Source organism: Zalophus californianus, chromosome 2, assembly GCF_009762305.2.
Source record: "Zalophus californianus isolate mZalCal1 chromosome 2, mZalCal1.pri.v2, whole genome shotgun sequence".
NCBI lineage: Eukaryota > Metazoa > Chordata > Mammalia > Carnivora > Otariidae > Zalophus > Zalophus californianus.
In genome coordinates, this window is record NC_045596.1 from 119,480,260 (window position 1) to 119,498,932 (window position 18,673).

Sequence of the window (18,673 nt, forward strand, 5' to 3'; positions counted from 1 at the left end):
ACTTCCTCCACCATTTAAAACCCTCCCCAACTCCCCAACAATCACTTCTTCAAGTCAAAGCTCTGAAAACCATAAGTTGCTCTGCCTTTAACTACAATTTTCTTTACTTGCATGTGCCTTTTTTAAAATTTTCGGTTGGACATGGACACGTCCCACATCCAGCTTGAGCAGCAGTGATGTCAGCACAGCTTAGTTTTAAGCAGTTTACTCTGCTCCACTTGGAAGAACCCCAAATGTTTTTTTGACTCAATTTTTGTGGTCACAAGACTGTAAATATTCTAGAGTTCTTCCACTTGACCCCTGTGTCTTCATATATTTTATTGACCAAGACATGATTTCTTAAATCCACTAATGTAATGCATTCCATTCTATTGTATTTCCATTATATTCTGTTTATTTCCAATCATTAATAACAATAAACTTCCTAATTATATGCATATTACTCTTACAATAGACTTCCTTTCTAATTCTCCCTGTCACGTAATGTTACATGGAGTTTTTAAACACCTTCAGTTACCTCACTATTTGGTTATCACTTGTGTAGGTCTGTGTTTTTCCTTGACCACACTTCTGTAGATACTCAAGAAGCAAAATTTTTACACATCACAGTAAACTCACAGTCTTCAGTAGGCATTATTTGGTCTTAAAATATACTTCTTACTTCTGAATTATACAATACCTTTTAACCCACTCTGCATGCTGCCAAATAATCCACTCAATTCAAGTTTCCATCTGACATATAATCCTCACAGTAACTGTTAAAAATTGTTACATATTGATGAAAAATTAAAGTTATTGTCACCTGTTAAGAACCACTTAGAGTTTATTAACTAGGTACTAGTAAAAGTTTATAGAATTTATTCACGGTAAAGCACTAACAAGAAATACCTTTCTCTTTTTATCCAACACTCCAGGAGTATCTAGTTATTACTTCAAATATATGTAGATAAATTTCAGAGATACATTTTGAACAGCTTCTTCTGAATGAAATCACTGATATTTTATATATCTATATAGTACTGATATATCTATACTATAATACTGATACAGTATTGACATATCTGATTCCAAAGTAATGTCACAAGGTTCTTCCTTTTTAGCCTCTAATCCTTAATTTTATCACTCTTCTTCTACAAGAACTCTAATTCCTAAAAACATCAACATGTTTATTCATTTGCTCAATTTCTAAGACACACAAAATAATTTTGGAACTATGATAGTATCACTAACAACAAACCTACTAATTAAAATTAAAGATTTGCCTGTAGTTCTTTTTGTCCTTATAATATAGCCTCCTGAGAGTACATTTTCACAGTAAAGTACTAACAACTCAATTAGAAAATGGGCAAAAGACAACAGACATTTCACTGAAGAGGATATATAGATAGCAAAATATCATATGAAAAGATGTACAACTTAATTAGCCATTGGAGAATTACAAATAAAACCACAATTAGATATCAGTACACACTATCAGAATGGTTAAAATAAAATACATTGACAACACCAAATGCTAGAGAAGATATGGAGAAACTAGATCACTCATACATTGCTGGTACGAATTTAAAATGGTACAGCCACTGGAAAAGTTTGGCAGTTACTTATGAAATTAAAAAAAAAACATGCAATTATTATATGACTCTGCAGTTGCACTCTCAGGCATTTGTCCTAAAGAAGCAGAAGTTTACACCAAAACCTGTATGCAAATATTTAAATATTTAGCTAAAATCTGAAACAACCCCAATGACCTTCAACAGTAGAAAGGCCAAACAAACTGTAATACATTCATACTATTTAGTAACAAAAAGGACTGATTCTTGATTATATGCAACAGCTTGGATGAATCTCCAGGACATTATACTGAGTGAAAAAAAAAATCCCAAAAGATTACATTCTGAATGTTTTTATTCATATAACATTCTTGAAATGACAAAATTATAGATATACAGAACAGATTAATGGTTGGGAGGGGTTAGGGATGGCAGGGTGAGAGTAGGGAATGGGTATCTTTATAAAGGACAAGACTAGAAGTCCTTGATCTTTATGGTGATAGAATTGTTCTTTATCCGACTGCAGTAGTGGCTAAATGAACCTACATGTGCTAAAATTGCATAGAATTAAACATACACACACAAGAAAACTGGCGAAATCTGAATGAAATCAGGGTGGATTGTATCAATGTCCATAGTATGATTATGACGTTGTATCCTTTTGCGTTATGTTACTATTACAAGAAACTAGGTAAAGGCTATATGGAACCTCTCTGTATTATTCCTTACAACTGTATATGTATCTACAACTATCTCAAAATTTAAAGTTCAATTTTAAAAGTTACTCGGATTTATTTAGTGTCGTGTGTGTGTGTGTGTGTGTGTGTGTGGTTATTTTTTATATATAGTTAGGCTTGTTGAATTTTCAGAATTTTCCTTCCATCCTATTACTTTAATTTTACTTTTAAATATCTAAAACATGCTCCAAAAGTCAAAAATACTTTAAAAGGTATATTCAGGGGCGCCTGGGTGGCTCAGTCGTTAAGCATCTGCCTTCAGCTCAGGTCATGATCCTGGGGTCCTGGGATCGAGTCCCGCATGGGGCTTCCTGCTTGGCAGGAAGCCTGCTTCTCCCTCTCCCACTCCCCCTGCTTGCGTTCCCTCTCTCGTCGTGTCTCTCTCTGTCAAATAAATAAAATCTTTAAAAAAAGTATATTCAGATAAATTTTATCCTATTTCCTATCCCTCAGCTCTAATTTCACCCATTCCCTATAGAAAAATAATTTCATTAGATTTGTCTGTGTCTCTTTTTGAAAATTAAGGCAGAATCATAAATAATTTTGTATTCACTCTTCTTTCTTACACAGTAGATATCATACTCCATATTCTTTTGTACTTTGTTTTTTCACTTGATTATATATCTGTAAATCACTCTGTATCAATTAATAGGTCTATTTTTCATTCTTCTTTACAGCAATAGATTATTCATCCAACCTTTTCTATTTTGGCATTTAGGTTCTTTCTAATATTTTGCTATTACAAATAGTGACCCCTGTGTCAGGGTGAGGTAAACTTTATTCACATGTTTATTCTATACATGTTGTTGAAAGTGTATTTTTCAGGGTAAATTCCCAGTGGAAATTTGTTGGAGGTATGAGACAATGTAATTAGACAAAAGGAATCATTTAAAGTCTCTCATTGGTCAATGTTAAATAATAATGAAAATGGTAGGCATTCTTGCCTGCATCCTGATTTTAATGGAAAGGTCTATAGTATTTCTCTATTTAGTAAGATAACAGCCTTAAAATATATATACACTAAAAAATCATATTAAAGGAATATGCTTTAATTTCTATTTTACTGAGTCTTTTTATCAAGAATGGGTATAAATCTTTGTTGAAAACTTTTCAACATCTATAAAGAACATTATGTGATTTTTCCCCATGAACTAAAAATATGGTGAATTATATTAATGTATTTCTTAATATTGAATCCTTGAATTCTTTGGATAATTTCCACTTGCCAATAATGTATTATTTTCTTTAATATAATGTTGCATCTTTTGGATATAATTTATTTAGAGTTTTTGAATCAATATTCATAAGTGAGATTTGTCTCAATTTTCTTTTTTGTGATTCATTTTTCAAATCAAAGATACACTCTCAAATCAAAATTAAAGTTATACTTTCTTCACATATATTTTGGAATTATTTTTCATTTTCTACATTGGAATAATTTATGTATCAGTGGAATTCTCTGATTTTAAAGGCTTGATTGAAATCCATTAGGAAATAATCCAGTCTGGTTGGCAATTTTCTTTCAGTGAGTGAAGTAGATACTCAATGATTTTCTTGATTTCTCTATGGAAATTGCCATGTTTTTGCTTGGGGGTCAACACTGATAAATTATATTTGGGGTAAATATTGGTAAATTATATACTTTTAAAATTATTTTATCATGTTTCTAAATTTATTGCATAAACTGTGTAAAGTGGATTCATGATTTATAAAATTTCTTCACTCTCAATGGTTATTTCCCTCTTGCCATTTCCTTTTAGTTTTTTTTAATTTAAATTCAATTAGCCAACATATAGTACATCATTAGTTTTTGATATAATGTTCAATGATTCATTAGTTGCATATAACACCCAGTGCTCATCACATCACATGCCCTCCTTAATGCCCATCAAGCAGTTACCCCATCCCCCCCACCTTCCTCCTTATCCACAACCCTCAGTTTGTTTCCCTGAGTCAAGACTGTCTCGTGGTTTGTCTCCCTCTCTGATTTCTTTGCATTCGTTTCCTTTTAGTTTTTTTATCCTTTTTAATTGACCAAGCTAGCTAGTGCCTTGTCTATTTTGTTATTAAAAAACAAAACAAACAAACAAAAACCAGGGCGCCTGGCTGGCTCAGTCAGTAGAGTATGAGACCCCACATTGGACCTAGAGTCTACTTTACAACAAAACAAAACAAAACCAGCATATTGACTGACTAATTTGTCAAAGTTTTCATGTTTCTATTTCATTATTTTCTATCAATATTATTTTTCCTTCCTTCTTGTAGTTTACTTTGTTGCTGTTGTTTTATAGCATTTAGATAGGATTCAGTGTATTTATTTTTATTCTTTTATTTTATTTATATAAGTAGTTAAAGCACTGAATTTTCCTGTATATGTTTCTCATACATTCTGATATATATACTATTTTCATTGTTTTTATCTCAGTATGGTTTGTATTTTTCCCTTCACCCAAGTTTTGTCTAATAGAAAGGGATATTTTTATTTCCTGATAGACTTTTCTATACTTTTGAAGTTATTTATAGTATTATTTACTGTTATGAAAAAATATTTGTATTAGTTCTACTTTATGAAATTCATTGATGCATTTTTATGACCTAATATATACTGATCTTTGTCAATGTATCATGGGCATTTTAGAATAAACTGTATCCTATATAATCAAAATATCAAGTTTGATATATAACCATAAGATCTACCTTACTATGTTGTTGTGTAGGTCTTTTATATCCTTTTGTATTTGTTACCTACTTGTTCTTTCTTGAACTGAAAATGATATGTTAAAGTCTTCCATTTTTACTATACTTGTGTTTCTATCCATTTTGTATTGACTATCTTGTAGTTTCTGCTTAAGACGGTTACTGTGTCTATATATTAGTAACTATTATAACTTCATTGAGAATTGTGGTTTTATCATTTTAAAGTGTCCTTGGTTGTTATAACTGATGCTGCCTGGCAGGGGCCGTCAAATTTTTTTTTCTGTAATAGGCCAGACAATAAATATTTTAAACTGGTAGGCCATACAGTCTCCATTGAGACTATTCAATTCTGCCTGTAGTATGAAAGCAGCCATAAAAAGTGCATAAAACAAATGAACATGCCTGTGTTCTGATAAAATTTTCATGTCTTAAAACACTATTACTTTGCTTTTTTATTTAACTGTAAAAGCTACTCTTAGCTTATGGGCCATACAAAAAGAGGTGGCAGGCTAGAATTGGCCTTGGACCATCATTTGCCAACCTCTGCTTTATGTCATGGATTTTATCTTATCTAATATGAGTACTACAACTTTTGCTCTCTGGTTATTTCCGTTTATCTGGTATAATTTTACTCAGCCTTCTATTTAGCATTTCCCTGTTATTTTGTTTTAAGGGTGCTTATTATACACAGCATAAAATTGCATTTAGATTTGTCAGGCAGTTTCAAAGCTTTTCATTTAATAGCTGATTTAAACCCATTCACATTTATATTACTGTTATATTTGGGCTCCACTCTATCATATTATGTTATAATGATGAATATACAGTGTATTTACTTCTCTTTGTTGCTTGGAGTCTTTTGCTTTTAATTTCTTAGTTTTTAGAAAAGTTTATATTTTTCTTTTCATAACTTATATGTTAATACCTTTCATAATTTTTTAGTTCCTTTTTAACTTCCTACTCTGGTTTGTCAGGTTTAAGTCACATCCTTTGATCCCCACCTATTCAACAGTCATACATCTGAGCTTATTTACTTTCTTCCTTCTTTCTACATTCCCTACTATTTTGTAGATATCTACTTTATCTGACCATATAACATTCATATTGTTTTCCACCCTTGTCCTTACCTTTGTTTTAATTTTAAATTTACAACTAAATATATTCACTGCTCACTATCAGTTTGCTAAGTTTCCCTCATCATCTTATCCTCTAATACAGGAGTCAGCAAACTACGACCCACAGGCCAAATCCAGCCTATGGCCTATCTTTGTATGGCTCTCATGTATAGTTCTCAATCTAAGAATGGTTTGTAAATTTTTAAATGGTTGTAAAAAATTTTTTAATTTAAAAAAAAAAAAAGGAGGATGAGCAGAAACAGAGGAAAAGAAAGAGGAAAGTGTATGTGGCCCACCAAATGAAAATATTTACTATCTGGCCCTTTCCAGAAAATTTTTCCAACTCCTGCTCTGGTAGATTCTTCAGGAAGTGCTTGTATGAATCAGTATTCTCTAGGTCCCTGCATTCTTTAAGCCATTTTTTATGTCACCCTCATTCTCAAGGAACTGCTTGGATGATGGAAATAGCCTTGGCTCATACTTCCTTCATGTGCATTTTTTGAAAATGTCGCTCCATTTTCTCTTGCTTAATATATTGCTACAGAGAAGACTAACACTAACCTGATTTTCTTTTCTTTGTAACTTGGTCTTTTAGACTAAAAGTCCTTAGGATATTTTTCTTTATCTTCAACAAAGATTACAATTATATGTATATTGGATCTTCTTTGCCTATCTTCTATCTTCTTTTACTTTTTCATTCTTTTTCTACTTTTTTTTTTATCTTGAACTTGTTTAAGTACCTTCCTTCATTCACCCTTGCTAAATTTTCAGCTGAATCTATTTTCCCTTGAGTACCTTGTCATTTAGTCTTCATTTCTAAGATAATTTTTTTTTCTTTTTCTTCAATTTCTTTCCTGTAAATATTTGTTTCATATTTTTCTGTTTTCTGGAGATTTTGTTCTTATTTTTGTCCATTATTTGAGGATATATATATATCCTCAAGTATATATACATATCAAATACTGATTTAAAAATATTCAATGATTTTAAGTATTGGGTTACAGTTTTCTTCTGCTTTGTGGTTATTTTGGTGGAGAGATTTTCATCAGCTAAAATGTTTTGTTTTCATTTTGTCTTTTCTTCTTATAATAGCTTTTTTGAATGCCACCCGACATTTTCCGTTTATTTTGTAATATTTTTCTTCTCTTTAGCCAAACAATGGTATGAACAGACAGGAAAGAAAGTCTTGATTGACAAATTAGATTTTTCATTCATGAGCACACACTTCTTTTTTTTTTAATGTTTTTAATTTTTTTTTAATTATTTATTTGAGAGAGCACAAACAGGGGGAGAGGAGAAGCAGACTCCCTGCTGAGCAGGGAGCCTGACTCAGGGCATGATCTTAGGACCTTGGGATCATGACCTGGGCTGACAGCAGGCACTTAATGAACTGAGCCACCCATGAGCACACACTTCTGATGATATAGTGATTTTTAATTTCTTTAGTCAATAGCCCTTTAGGGGTGAGGAAGAAAAGGTGATGTGGCTTCTGACTTTGTGGTTCATTTTTGTTTCTTCAGGACACTGGATTTCCTACTCTTTTTCTTGGTTTTCCTCAGCCAAACAGTCTCCAAGAGGTGACTCTTTTATCCTCTCCCTTCTACCCTGGAAGTGGTATATTCACTATTCACTAAGTCTTTGTCTTTTAACTTTGTGTAAGCCATTGCTCTTACTTACCAGATTAAAAGACTGTTTTCAGTCTTTTTCTGTTCAGTGTGAAACTATTTTTCTGAGGATAGTTTTATGTTTCATCTTCCCATCAGAATCTTTAACCCCATCCACTTTTCTTTATGACCTCCACTGTCTCCACCCAACCTTCTCCATGTAGGTGAGCTACAAAGCAAGGTGTAGCACTTTTAGGTATTTGTTTACTTATATACAAGAGTTTAAGATTTGTATAATCTTCTTTATTTATGCAGAAAACATGGGTTTCAAGTAATTGGGGTTTTTGTGATCTGTAACATTTTGGTGTATAAATTCAGAGTCAGGTCGACCATCATACCCACTGGCACATTAAATCCTCTAACTTTTACCTCATTTCCCAAATATTTGTCCTATTCTATTCTCTTTGAATCTCCCTTCTCTGTATTTAAGATTCAGTTGGACCCATAAAGACAGAAAACAAACTGGCAGTTGCCAGAAGGGAGGGTAGTAGAGGAATGGACAAAATGAGTGAAGGGGAGTGGGTGATACAGGCTTTCAGTTATGGAATGAATAAGTCACAGGGATGAAAGGTACAGGGAATATAACCAATGGTATTGTAAAGAGTTGGATAGTAACACTTGTGGTGAGTGTTATCATAATGTATAGACTTGTCCAATCACTATGTTGTATACCTGAAACTATGTAACATTGTGTGCCAACTATATTTCAATTAAAAGAAAAAATAAATATTAAATAATAGACTCAATTGGATAGACTACTATTGTTTTAATTTTCCTCCAAGATCTTGCCTCTTGTACAGTTGTTCTCAGTTCCATGAACTGCAATTCACATTGCTAGCCTAGGCTTCTAGAATGTGACATCCCATTCCATGCTCAGTGCTGAATGTTCTTGAATCCTGAGCTTTGGCTCAAAACTCTTGGTTCTTTCTCTGTCCTCTAAATTTATTACTGATCCTTTAAAAATATTTTAGTTTCATTATGGCCATGCATCCTAACCTATTCTCCATACTTAGTTCATGTTCCAGATCACTCCATCTTCTGAGTTCTTTCCAAGCAAGGTCCTCTTGAGTTACAACAATATTTGCATAATCTCATATTCAAAGGAAGTAATGCATCTGGCAATATTGTTTATGTATCTGACAGAGGCATCTGGAATATATGTCTTAATCATTATTCAGAAATTCATATCCTCAGGTATAGAAGAGAGCCTCATTTGTCTTCCTCATCAAGTTAGTGCCTAGGGAACCAGGATAAACAACCATCAGAACCTGGAACTGCAATCTCTTTGTTTACACCTCGCTAAGATTTATTCAGGCCCTTCGGGATTAAGGCCAAGCATATTAGTAACTCAGTTGGCTCTTCTGGGCTTGGGCTACCAAACAGTTGGAAGTAAGGGACCTCGAGGCAAATTAGGAAAAAACATGTCTAAGCAGAGTGCTAAGAGTTACACAAAGAAGTAAATCATATGTCATATCCACGGTGAGGTGCAAGAAAAAGAAGAGGACATGAAGCCAAAATTTTAGGAATCAGATAAGCACAGAATTGAGCAGGATCCTGAAAAGGAGCAAAGGTCCAGGATTTTTGCTGTATATTGGACACATGATATGTACATGGGTCAGCCCAACCTGAAGGCATAGTGTGAGAATAGGTTCAATTCTGCAGACACTGGCTATAGGAGATTTCTATGAACATCACACATTATGATTCTCAAAGAACTTTACTACAAGAAAAAAGAATCAAAAACATATACAACACAGGAAAAATTATAAGGTCCAGTTTTCTATTATTAGTAGTCATCTTTAGTTTCTGAATAGATGTTATTATATACAAACACTTCAGTCAAGTACTTGTTTTATAAAAAGGAAGCTAAAGGAAGATTATCTCTCCTTCCAGCATCAATATTAGTGGAAGCTTATCCTCTGATCATTGGTATAAACAATTAGCTATTTTTGTGTTTTGTCATTTACCTAGTATTTCTACACTGAAAATGAGAGAGGGTATACTCCTGAAAGCTATTTGATCATTTTAACTTCCAATTCCCAAAATCAGCTAAGAAATGAAAAACCATTAAGCATTAGGGAAAATAACTTAAAAATATATATATTCTTATACATACTCAGCAAAATTTGATGGAAGTTTCTTATACTATCTGTTGTTCATCATGTCTTTAATAGAACACTGGCATGCTCTATTTCCTATATTAATTTCTGTAAAGTAACTGGATCTTTATGTAAGTGAAAAATTGATTAATATATATGACATATTATCTAATTAGTATAATTTAGAGAAAATGGAGTATTGATGATTCTCGGTACAAATCTTGAGGAAAAAATATTTTTTCCTGAAAAATACATTTAAGTATGGATAGGAAGATAATAAAACAAAGACTCATTATGTGCTTCTAGTAATTTTGCAGTTTCATTCTTTTTATCATTTAAGTAATTCTGACTTCCTGCAGTCATTTTTCTGTTTTCCAACTAAATAAATATTGATTAAAAAATATTCAACATTTTGGGGCGCCTGGGTGGCTCAGTCATTAAGTGTCTGCCTTCGACTCAGGTCATGATCTCAAGGTCCTGGGATCAAGCCCCACCTTGGGCTCCCTGCTCAGCAGGAAGTCTGCTTCTCCCCTCCCACTCCCCCTGCTTGTGTTCCCTCTCTCGCTGTCTCTCTCTCTGTCAAAAAAAAAAAAAATCTTTAAAAAAAAATATTCAACCTTCTACTTTTGTGGTTGCTTTTGAAATTCCAAATGAAAACTCCTACAAAATTTAATCAATATCTTTACCCCCCCAAAAAAATTTTGGGTAATATCCTCTTTCTTATGATTTCAAATTAATCAGCTTAAGAGCATTCACTTTGGGGCGCCTGAGTGGCTCAGTCATTTAAGCATCTGCCTTCAGCTCAGGTCATGGTCCTGGAGTCCTGGAATCGAGCCCCACATGGGGCTTCCTGCTCAGTGGGGAGCCTGCTTCTCCCTCTCCCTCTGCTACTCCCCCTGCTTGTGCTCTCTCTTTCTGTGTGTGTGTGTGTGTGTGTCAAATAAATAAAAATCTTAAAAAAAAAAGAGTGTTCATTTAGTTCAGAGTCAGAAAATTCCAATGACCACTATATCGTTTCCAGAATCAGGCAGTTGAATGCTCTTCATCTGCAGTGGGAAAAGGCAAGAAATGCTGGCTATCCCATTGGCCTCCCGGCATAATCCTGAAGTGGCATAGTCTTAAGTGCTCCAAGATAGCTCAGGGTGTATGTCACAGTTTTGTATTTCATGAATGAAGAATTCCCAATTTGCAGGTTGTACCCAACTCTAGGTCTATTTTACCCAGTTCTTAAGGTAATAATACTGTTCTGGGTTCTGCCAATGTATCCCTGGCCACAGTCCTATATATCTGGGCAAATGAGCTTCTCAGACTAGGATAGCAAATAGGTTCCATTTTGCATTTGGACTCTGATTATTTGGTGGTGGCTATATAGAGTAACTACTTAATAACATTCTAAGGCCACATACAAACTCAGAGGAATGGAGTGTCAAGATATATATTTTTTAAGATTTTTTTAAAATTTTATTTGAGAGAGAGAGAGAGAGCGTGCATGTGAGTGGGAGGAGGGGCAAAGGAAGGGGGAGAGAGAAAATCCTCAAGCAGACTCCCCACTGAGTGCAGGGCCCAACATGAGGTTCAATTTCAGGACCCCAAGATCATGACCTGAGCTGAAATCAAGAGTTGGCCACTTAACCAACTCAGCCACCCAGGCACCCCAGGAGTGCCAAGATAGATTAACAATTCCTGACATACATACATTCAGAAAGGAGGAAATAGCAACTTAAATGTCCCATATTTACTAACCTGATCCAAAAATTTTATGTAAAAAAAAATAGTTGGAATACCTAGCTCAGAAATTCAAACAAAATCTAAATTTTGAGAAGAATAATTTACCTCTGCTAATCTGCATCCTCTTTCCCTAACCAGAGAACTTTTCAATCTCTATTGATGTTTCCTTTTATGTATTTCTCTCCCCCTTATATTTCCTTATATCCTTTTATTTACCAAAAATTGGAATTATGAATTTAATAATTTTCTTTGTTCTAAAAATTTTATATAATGGACATTTATATAGTGTCCTTTCTCAACCATAACAAAAGTTTCCAATCAAAATTAAAGTTACATTTTCACTTTTATGTGACAAATTAGTCACATTTGAGTGAGTAGATTAACTCACCCTTAGGAGATAAAAAATACAAAGAATGCTCTTTCTTTTTGGAGAATCATACACTAGGAAAGTTACCTGATCCGTATGAACATATATGTGTAGGCCAGACAGTGACTTGGGGTCTATCTGCCCAGCAACTTCCTCAATCCCAGCTCACCTCCAATTCTGATAATAGCTTGTGATTCTTCTTTGGAGGCCAAAGTCCACCATCTTCTGTCCATATGTTTCAGGTGGAAATGTAAGAATGGTCCCATCTCCAAAACACAGGAGTATACACATGTCACAGTTCTGGCCAATCCCAGTTGTCACAAAGATTGACTTAAGGATGGGTATGTGACCAACATGATCCAGCTGAGATCAAACTGGAGCTTTTGTGAAAATTATTGAGTTGCAGAAAAAACTCACCTTTTGCATAAGTCACTGAACTGGCACTGTAAAGGGGTGAGACACTATAAAATCAGCACCTGTATGGAAACAAAAAGTAGGCTAGAGGTTACCAATGGCCGGGGGAGGGAGGTGGTAAGGAGGTGTTATTATTTAAAGGTACACAGTTTTGTTTGTGAAGGTGAAAACGTTCTGGAAATAGATAATGGTGATGGCTGCAAAATATGGTGAATATACTTAATGCCACGGAATTGTGCGCTTAAAAATGGTTAAAATAGGAGGAGGAGTTAAGATGACAGAGTAGTAGGGGGACCCTGAACTTGCCTGTTCTTTTGAATAGAGCTATATCAACATTCAACTATTTTGAACAACTAGGAAGAGATCAGAGGTTTAAGGAAACAATCTGCACATTTGGTGGGAGAGAACATGGCAGATGCAAGATTCAGAGCCATGAACTGGGGGAGAGGAAAGCCCCGCAGCTGTGAAGGGGAGGGAACACTTTTCATGCAGCAAAGTCAGGAAGAGGGAGAAAGAGCCCAGCAAGTGGGGACCACATAATAAGCGGCAGTGAGGAGATCTCCTGGATTGCATGGGGAGAGATTGCTCCCCTTCCCAAAAGGCATTTGGAAGAGCATATTCTGCCTCTCCAAGGACAAAAGGTTGGCCAGAGAGCCATTGAGCAGTGTTCAGCAGCAGGATCAGAGGGACACACAGAGGGCAGAAAACCTCTTAACTTTTCGCAGTAAACCAATAGGCTTAAACCTCTGTATGCGCGCCGAGTGACTGCTTTTCTGCTGCAGAAAGCAGATACTGAAGCAGATTGCAGATAACCTGGCAACCCCTTTTCCCTGTCTGAGGCAATAGATTCAAGCCTCTGCAATGGCTTTTCTAGGACAGAATGGAATAGAAGACTGAGTCGGGTGCAGATGGCCGATAACCCGGTTCCAGCTTTTCGCTGAGCATTACAATAAACTCTAGCCTCTATGCACGCACTGTGTCGTGGTTTTTCCGGGTTGGGACAGTGCTGGGCATGCCTGGAATTTCCCCACCAAGGATGGGAGTGGGACTGCACATTACCAGTCCCTTTAAAACTTGGAGTTTTGAGGGGCGCCTGGGTGGCTCAGTTGGTTAAGCGACTGCCTTGGCTCAGGTCATGATCCTGGAGTCCCGCATCAGGCTCCCTGCTGAGCAGGGGGCCTGCTTCTCCCTCTGACCCTCCCCACCTCATGTACTCTTTCTCGCTCTCTCAAATAAATAAATAAATAAATAAATCTTAAAAAAAACCCAAAAAACAAAAAACAAACAAAACAGAAAAAAAAAAAAAACTTGGAGTTTTAAATCCCAGACACAGGTCAGAGATAAAATACAGGAGATCTGTGGCTCTAGGTGCTCCAGGAGCCCAGGCTTAAGGTTAAGGGCAGGGAATAGACAAAAGCTTGGAACACAGAAGATTGCTTTTCTAAGAGGGCCCCCTGAATAGCTGTGGTGAGGAGTTCCACTCCCCAGGGACAAGAGAGCAGAGTGATGCCATATTCTTCCTCTTCCCCAACCCTTCCCTCCTTCCGCCCACAAGCACAGTCTGACTTCAAAGTGAAACACAGTGCCTCCAGTGGACGCTGGAGTCCCCCTACACTAAACTCCACCACCCACTCCCTCACAACCACCCCCAGCCTGGCAGGGACATCTTTACAGGGGCAAGTCAGCGTGTGAGCCAGCCCAGCAGTCCACCACTCAGAAGACCAACACAGACTCCCACATTTACCAATTCTACTGATTAGAGAAAGCTCCAGAACAGCAGCTTCCAGTGGAAATAGGACCAGGGTTTATTCCTTTTTTTTCTTTTTTAATTATTTTAAAAATTTTTTGTTTTTATTTTTCTATTTCTTATTTTTTATTATTTACACTTTATTTTACATATATATTTTCTTTTTTTTTCTTTTCTCTTTATTTTTTTTTCCTTTTTCTTTCAGGGTTATAATCTTTTGTTCATTTGTTGGTTCATTTTGTGTCCTCTTATTTTTTGGATCAGGCGTCTTTTTTTCTCTCCCTCTTTTCTTCTTTCCCCACTCTTTTATCTTTCCTTCTTATTTTTTTAGAATCAGGCATATACTTAACTGTTTGTCCATTTATTTGCATTTTTGTTCCATTTCTTTTCTCTTGTCTTGGATCCGGCTTTGTTTTTGTTTTTTTCTTTTTTCTTCTTTTCTTTTCCTTTTTCTTTTACTGGCTTATCTTGACAAACACATCAAGGCACACACACATAAAGGTCCAAACACTCCCCACTACAAGCAAGGAAGAACTCTGTAGAGGAAGGATCAGTGGGAAAGAGCAGCCAAAACACAACAGAGTGTACACATCTTACACCAGAAACACTTCCTGAAGTTGTTGTTGTTCTTGCTGCTACTGTTTTTGCTGGCTTTTTTTTTTTTTTAACTTTTTCTTTCCTCCTTCCTTTTCTGGACAAATGATTAGATGAAGAAACTCTCCCCTAAAGAAAGAACAGGAGGTAATACCACCAGGGTTGTAATCAATATGGATATAAATAAAATATTTGAACTAGAATTTAAAACAATGATTATAAAGATACTAGCTGGGCTTGAAAAGAGCATAGAGGAGACTAGAGAATCCCTTAGTGTAGAAATAAAAGAACTACAATCTAATCAGGTTGAAATTAAAAATGCTATTAATGAGATGCAGTCAAAACTGGGGGCTTTAACAGCAAGGATAAATGAGGCAGAAGAGAGAGTCAATGATATAGAAGATAACATGATGGAGAATAAGGAAGCTGAAAAGAAGAGAGAAAGACAACTACTGGATCACAAAGGAAGACTTCGAGAAATCAGTGATTCCATAAAGCAAAATAGAATCTGAATAATAGGGGTCCCAAAAGATGAACAGTGGGAGAGAGGGACAGCAGGTTAATTTGAACAAATTATAGCTGAGAACATCCCTAATCTGGGGAAGAAAACAGGCATTCAAGTCCAGGAGGCACAGAGAACCCCCCTCAAAATCAATAAAAATAGGTCAACACCCCAACATATAATAGTGAAACTGCAAATTTCAAAGATAATGAGAAAATCCTAAAAGCAGCTCAGGACGAGAGGTCCTTAACCTACAAGAGTAGAAACATAAGTCTGGCAGCAAATGTGTCCACAGAGACCTGGCAGGCCAGAAAGGGCTGCCATGATATATTCAACATACTAAATGGGAAAAATATACAGCCAAGAATACTTTATCCAGCAAGGCTGTTGTTCAGAATAAGAGAGATAAAGAGTTTCCAGACAAACAAAAGCAAAGTAATTCATGAACACTAAACCAGCCCTGCAAGAAATATTAAAAGGGATGCTTTGAGTGGAAAGAGAGCCCAAGAGTAACAAAGACCAGAAAGGAACAGAGACAATCTACAGCAGCAGAGACTTTGCAGGTAATACAATGTGAGTAATTCATATCTTTCAATAATTACTCTAAATTTAAATGGACTAAATGCTCCAATCAAAAGATATAAGGTATCAGAATGGATTAAAAAAAAAAAAAAGACCCATTTATGTGCTGCTTACAAGACATTCATTTTAGAGCCAAAGACACCTGCAGATTGAAAGTGAGGGGGTGGATAACCATTTATCATGCCAATGGACATCAAAAGAAAGCTGGAGTAGCCATCCTTATATCAGACAAACAAGATTTTAAACCAAAGACTGTAACAAGAAATGAAGAAGGACATTATAACATAATAAAATGGTCTATCTAAGAAAAAGATCTAACAATTGTAAATATTTATGCTCCTAACTTGGGAGCAGCCAAATACATAAACCAATTAATAACAAAATTAAATAACACATTAATAATAATACAATAATATTAAGGGATTTTAACACCCCACTCACAGCAATGGACAGATCATGTAAGCAAAAGATGAACAAGGAAACAAGGGCTTTGAATGATACACTGGACCAGATGGACTTAACAGGTATATTCAGAGCATTTCATCCTAAAGCAACAGAATACACATTCTTCTCAAGTGCACATGGAATATTCTCCAGAGTAGATCACATACTGGGTCACAAATTAGGTCTCACCCAGTACAAAAAAAATGAGATTATTCCATGCATATTTTCAGACCACAATGCTATGAAACTTAAAGTCAACCAAAAGAAAAAATTTGGAAGGAACACAAATACATAGCAGTTAAAGAGCATTCTACTAAAGAATGAATGGGTCACCAGGAAATTAAAGTAGAATTTTAAAAATTCATGGAAGCAAATGAAAATGAAAACATGACAGTCCAAAATCTTTGGGACACAGAAAAGGCATAAGAGGGAATTATATAGCAATACAGAGTGAATTAGATAGCAATACAACACTTTCTCAAGAAATAAGAAAAGTCTCAAATGTACAACCTAAATTTACACCTAAAGGAACTGGAAAAAGAACAGCAAATAAAGCCTAAGTCCAACAGAAGAGAAATAACAAATATTAGAGCAGAAATCAATGATATAGAAAACAAAACAAAACAAAAAAACAGTGGAACAGATCAATGATCTGTTTGTCTTTCTTATTTCTTTCAAAGAAAAGAATTAATAAGGTCGATAAACCCCTAGCCAGACTTATCAAAAAGAAAAGAGAAAGGACCACAATAAATACAATCATGAATGAAAGAGGAGAGATCACAACAAACACAGAAGAAATACAAACAATTACAAGAGAATATTATAAGCCATTATATGCCAACAAACTGGACAATCTGGAAGAAATGCATGCATTCTGAGAAATATATAAGCTACCAAAACTGAAATAGGAAGAAATAGAAAATCTGAACAGAGCCATAACCAGCAAAGAAATAGAATCTGTAATCAAAAATCTCCCAACAAGCAAAAGTCTAGGGCCAGATGGCTTCCAGGGGAGTTCTACCAAACAGTTAAAGAAGAATTAATATGTACTCTTCCGAAATTGTTCCAAAAAACTGAAATGGAAGGGAAACTTCCAAACTCATTCTATGATACCAGCATTACCTTGATTCCAAAGTCAGACAAAAACCGCACCAAACAAAAGGAGAATGACAGACCAATACCTCTAATGAAAATGGATGCAAAAATTCTCACCAAGTGGGCGCCTGGGTGGCTCAGTTGGTTAGGTGACTGCCTTCGGCTCAGGTCATGATCCTGGAGTCCCGGGATCGAGTCCCGCATCGGGCTCCCTGCTCAGCAGGGAGTCTGCTTCTCCCTCTGACCCTCCCCCCTCTCATGTGCTCTCTCTCTCTCTCGCTCTCTCAAATAAATAAATAAAATCTTTAAAAAAAAAATTCTCACCAAGATACTAGCTAATAGGATCCAACAGTATATCAAAAGGATTATTTACTACAACAAAGTGGGATTTATTCCTGGGATGCAAGGGTGGTTCTACATCCACAAATCAATCAATTTGATACACCACATTAATAAAAGAGTGCACAAGAACCATACGATCCTCTCAAGAGATGCAGAAAAAAGCATGTGACAAAATACAGCATCCTTTGTTGATAAAAAGTCATCACAGTGTAGGGATTAAGGGAACATACTTCAATATCATATAAGCCATATAAAAAAAACCCAGAGTGAATATCATCCTCAATGGGGAGAAACTGAGAGCTTTTCCCCTAAGGTCAGGAACAAAACAGGGATGTCCACTCTCACCACTGTTGTTCAGCATAGTGACAAGTCCTAACCTCAGCAATCAGACAACAAAAAGAAATAAAAGGCATCCAAGTTGATAAAGAAGAAATCAACAGACAACATGATATTCCACGTAGAAAACCAAAAAGACTCCACCAAAAAACTGCTAGAACTGATACAGGAATTCAGCAAAGTTGCAGGACACAAAATCAATGCAGACAAATCATTTGCATTTCCATACTCTAACAATGAGGCAGAAGAAAGAGAAATCAAGGAATCAATTCCATTTACAATTGCTCTAAAAACCGTAAGATACATAGGAATAAACCAAACCAAAGAGGTAAAGAATATGTACTCTGAAAACTACAGAACACTTATGAAAGAAATTGAGGAAGACACAAAGAAATGGAAAAACATTCCATGCTCATGGATTAGAAGAAAAAATATTGTGAAAATGTCTATGCTACCCAAAGCAATCTACACATTCAATGCAATCCCTATCCAAATACTATCAACATTTTTCACAGAGCTGGAACAAAAATTATAAAATTCTATGGAACCAGAAAAGACCCCACATAGCCAAAGGAATGCTGAAAAAGAAAACTAAAGGCAGTGGCATCACAATTCTGGACTTCAAGCTGTATTGCAAAGCTATAATCATCAAGACAGTAT